General features: G+C 46.6%; 1 long non-coding RNA gene across 1 annotated transcript; it reads left to right on the forward strand.

Annotated features, from left to right (window-relative positions):
- The first annotated feature begins 256 nt into the window (after positions 1-256).
- LOC145354215 (uncharacterized) lies at positions 257-3,956 on the forward strand. The gene is made up of 3 exons (XR_013888829.1): positions 257-421; positions 2,770-2,920; positions 3,485-3,956. It is a non-coding gene; the product is annotated as an uncharacterized LOC145354215 (long non-coding RNA).
- The last annotated feature ends 1,215 nt before the right edge of the window (positions 3,957-5,171 follow it).

The raw sequence follows: 5,171 nt of genomic DNA on the forward strand, positions 1-5,171 counted from the left end.
GCCCCAGCCGGCCAGCGGACCCGGGCCCCAGCCGGCCAGCGGACCCGGGCCCCAGCCGGCCAGCGGACCCGGGCCCCAGCCGGCCAGCGGACCCGGGCCCCAGCCGGCCAGCGGACCCGGGCCCCAGCCGGCCAGCGGACCCGGGCCCCAGCCGGCCAACGGACCCGGGCCCCAGCCGGCCAACGGACCCGGGCCCCAGCCGGCCAACGGACCCGGGCCCCAGCCGGCCAACGGATCCGCGCCGCCGGCCAACGGATTCAAGGCGACGGCCCAGCCAACTGAGAAACCCGGAGGACCAGCCACACCCCCTATCAGGAGAACTGTGCAATCAGAATTATTTGAACATCACTTCATAATTTACCTACTGACTGGTTCATTGCTTGTGGCGGTTGTGTATATCCTTTACCACAGCAAAAATAAGGTAAGCTTGTCAGCTTTTTGGTTTTTCTGCACTAACTCCAAAGATTTTAGTTTTGGATATTAAGGATAAAATCAACATTTAAACCCAAGATTTTCATGCCATGACCCAATTTTCAGAGGAGGAAAAGTCATTGGCGGTGAATCCAAAAAACATTTAGAATCAAATGGTGCAAGTGTGAACTCTTCAAAGCAGGCTGTGCAAATGTAATCATGGTCACGATGAAAGTCACAGTTCCACTGTATGTATGTTGTGAAGTGAAGAGCCAAACTCTCGGATTCACCGCCAAAGACTTTTAGAATCCCTACAGTACAAAAGGAGGCCATTTGGCCCATCAAGCCTGCACTGATCACTATGCCCTATTCCCGTAACTCCTCATACTTACTCTGCTAATCCCCTGGCACTAGAGTCAATTTAGCATGGTCAATCAGCCTAATCCACACATCTTTGGACTGTGGGGGGAAACCCACACAGACATGGGGAGAATCTGCAAACTCTGCACAGACGGTGACCCAAGCCAGGAACCAAACCGGGGTCCCTGGCGCTGTGAAGCAGCAGTGCTAGCCACTGTGCGCCATGTGACTTGTCAGTGTTGATGATCTAAGCTGTGCCAACAATTAGCCTGGTGAAATGCTGCCTACAAAGTCAACCTGCTGGCAGATGATAAAACTTGGGAACTAAAAGTTTTAATGTTGGGAGGGGACACTATTGTGGGCTACGCTAATAGTACTACAGATACACATTTTTATGGCTATAAGTTGGGTAGATCATTACGTACAATCACCACTGTCTCATCGAACCTGTTACAAGTCCAAAATCTTTTTCCGACAAGCAGGTTAGGCAAATCACCATCCTACCTTGCAGCCTTTCAACACTTGAGTTAGAGTCATAGTCATAGAGATATAAAGCACCAAAATAGACTCTTTGATTTAACTTGTCCATGCCGATAAGGTTTCCTAAACTGAGCTAGTCCCATTTACCTGGACTTGGCCCATATGCCTCTAAACCTTTCCTATCCATGTATCTGCCCAAATGTCTTTTAAATGTGGGAACTATACCCACCTCTACCATTTCCTCTTGCAGCTCATTCCATATACGCACCACCTTCTGTGAAAAGATTATCCTTCAAGTCCTTTTGAAATCTTTCCCCTCGCATCTTAAACATCTGGTTTTGGATTCCCCTATCCTGGGAAAAGACCTTGGTTATTGACCTCATCCATACCGGTCATGATTTTATAAACCTCTCCAAGGTCACCCCTCATTCTCCTATGTTCCGGGGGGAAAAAAGTCATAGACCTATCCAGCCTCACCTTATAATTCAAACCTTCCAGTTCTGCTAACACCCTTGCAAATCTTTTTTGCGCACTTTCCAGTTTAATAACATCCTTCCTATTTCAGGGCAACCAAAGAACTGTATGCACTACTCCAAGTGTGGCCTTAGCAATGTCTTGCACTGTTGTAATATAACATCCCAATGCCTGTACTCAATGCACTGACCAAAGAAGGCAGTGCACCACCCTGACAACCTGTGACACCACTTTCAAGGAACTGTGTACCTGCACCCCTAGGTCTCTCTGTTCGACAACAGTCCTCAGAGCCCTACCATGAACTGTGTAAGTCCTGACCGGGTTTGTCTTACCAAAATGCAACACCTTACATTTATCTGAATTAAACGCCATCTGTCATTCTTCAGCCTGTTGGTCCACTTGACCAAGATGCCAATGTAGTCTTAGATAAACTTAATTTCAGCCAAGGTCTTTGTGTTTAGATGAGGGGCCATCACAGTAAAATGAGAGGTTGATGGGATCCATTTCATATTCATCTCGCATCCATTGACTTTGAATGTTCCTTGTGGAACATGCAGGTAACTCTCTCCATGTCCCATTATAGGTCCATATTTAATCAGGTAATGACTGCAAATTCTACTGCCTACAGTTCAAATGCCAAATTGTATGCTGCAGCCATCTCAACATCATTAAAGATCATTTATTGGTTCACTTTTTAAAACATAGCATTAAAATTTTCATGTGTGTGCTGGGCCATGATAAGAATATTTAAACTGAGTTTTGGGATGGCAACAGAGTCATTTAAAACGCTTGTCATGAAACCAACCATCAGTGAATTGTGGTTTACACCCTATCTAATTTTAGTCTGTTGAAGTCCAAGTGTAAAACATTGACAGGGTGCCATGTCCACCTGGTGAGAAGTTAAAATTACTCCTTTGATGGTTTGAAACTCTCCTTTTAGATCTAAGATGCTAGTTGCATTATGCCAGCAATTATTATTTCAACAATGGCCACAGACTGATTTTTAAACGGAATTGTCTGTACCATGTATTTGATTCATTCCAGATCACTGCCATGTGCCAGAAAAATGGGTCCAGAAGAACTAGACGTCCAAATGTATCTGAATATCAGCGGCTTGACCAGAATTTAAGTGAAATAATCATCAGTCTGAAAAAGAGAAATCTCGATTAAGCAAAAGTTTTTTTTGAAAAAAGAGGTAAGTGTTTTCAAATGTTTGTCTTCCATAAAGTGACTTTGAGAAGTCCAGGTACCTAATGGTTAGCGTCAAATATGCTGAACTGGATGCATTGATTGTGAGTGGCTTTATTCAGAGTTCAGATTGGGCCCTTGGTCCTAGCGTGAACTTAATGATTGTATCATTGGACTGCCAGCTTTTGTCCCTGCATTTATCCCTTCCCTTCTAACTGGGATTTGTAGATAAGAGAAAGAACTGCTTCACTGGCTGGAAGACTTCCAGTCTTATCAAATTGCTTAATGAGAAGAGCTAGCAACTTTTATACATAACCGCCTTCACTTGCATGCCTGTTAACCAGGTTACCTGCCATTTAAGAGGAGGGTTGTGACCATTTCTACTGGCTGACATGAGTAATGTTGATGTGTGGTCCGTATTCAAAAGATGAGTGTTTTGCACTGATGTTTACAGCCCTGGCCGGGATTCTGAGGCAGGTGGCCAAGCAGGGTCCTCCTGGTGACCAGTTTTTCTCAATGGAATGGAGTAGAATTAAATCTAACATTTTTGCAATGTGTTCTCTTCCTTAAGGTTTACAATATACCATTGAAAAGCTGAAGCCACGAATGGTTGAAAGAAAAATGTTGAAGCAGCTAAAATAAAACTTCTCTCTCAATCCAGAATGAGAAGGAGATCCTTTTTGAAGATTTTGGACCATTTGTAGCTTTGTTTATTAGTGGAAGAAATCCTGTTAGCACTGGCTATAACTAATACAAGAAGTGTCTGCTAATCCCGTGCTTTAAGAAAAATCATTTATTTTACTTGGGCATCTCATTTGCACAGAACTGCCTCAAATGAAACTTTAAATTCTAATTTTTACACAGAGTTGGTCAACTTTGTGCATGCATTCATAAGATTGAGTGATTCTTTACAATAATTCAGTTCTATTTTACAGGCTGTATATTTTTCTAGAATAATTTTTTTCTGTACTTCCGGTTCTCGGGGCTTGTTAGAGTGTAGTTTACTTCCGTACCGGAAGTTAGGCCAGGGGATAGTCGTTAAGGGGGAGCGGGGGGTATAAAAAAGGGGTAGCAGCATACAGCGGGCAGCGTCGGGAGCGGGCAGCGGAGTGAGTGGGAACTGAGTGAGAAGGGCTTTGGCTCGCTGGGCTTAGGAGAGAGCAGGCTTAGAGAAGGTGAGTGACAGATTTCTACCTTTGGGCACTTACAGGAGGTTGGGACATGGTAGGGAATATAGGGAGGAATGTAAGTTGCGTCAGGTGCCACATGTGGGAGTTCCTGGTGGTGTCACGTGTCCCCAAGGTCCACATCTGCAGTAAATGTTTAGAACTGCAGCGCTTGAGGGCCCGGGTCAGGCAACTCGAGGGGCGGCTGGAAGATGTGTTTCTAGTCAGGGAGAACGAGGAGATAATGGCTGGGAACCATGAGCAGGAGGAGGTCTCAAGGGCTGAAGAGAAGGGAGGATGGACGACTGTTAGGAGGGGAAAGAGGAAGAAGAAGAGTAGTCAGGGTCCCCCGGCCTCCCCAGAGGCCCCCCATGGTTCGTCGACAGGGGCACAGAAAGATAGGCAGGAGGAGGAGACTGACTTAGAGGGACAGAAGGGGGCTGGTAAGGTGATAGTGGTAGGGGACGGGAGGGTCAGAGGTATCGATAGGAGGTTCTGTGGACAGAGGTGTGACTCCAGGATGGTGGTCTGCCTCCCTGGAGCAGGGGTCAAGGATGTAACGGACAGGGTACAGGGAATTTTGAAAGGGGAGGGGGCACAGGCTGAGGTCATAGTGCATGTAGGGGAGGGGGACATAGGAAGGAGGAGTAGGGTAGAGGTCCGTAGGCAATTTAGGGAATTGGGGGCCAAACTAAAGAGTAGGACCTCCAGGGTGGCACTCTCTGGGTTGTTGCCCAGTACCAGCAGGGCAAAGAATGACGAGATCATGCAGCTGAATGCATGGTTGAGGGATTGGTGTAGGGTAGAGGGCTTTACTTTTGTGGATCACTGGGAGGTGTTTAGGAGAGAAGGGCAATTGTACAGGAGGGGTGGGGAGAATTTGAACGGGAGGGGAACTAATGTCTTAGCGGGGAGATTAGCTGGGGTGTTTATGAAGGGTTTAAACTAATATGGAGGGGGGGTGGGGAGGTGGCTGGGAGACAGTCCGGTGAAAGGAAAAGTATCAGGGAGAAGGAGGTTCCGAGGGACACTTGTGGGTTGAACTGTGTCTGTTTCAATGCTAGGAGTGTGGCAGGGAAAACGGATGAGCTT

This window comes from Carcharhinus amblyrhynchos, chromosome 17 (genome assembly GCF_965287045.1).
Source record: "Carcharhinus amblyrhynchos chromosome 17, sCarAmb.v2.hapA, whole genome shotgun sequence".
Classification (NCBI taxonomy): Eukaryota; Metazoa; Chordata; class Chondrichthyes; order Carcharhiniformes; family Carcharhinidae; genus Carcharhinus; species Carcharhinus amblyrhynchos.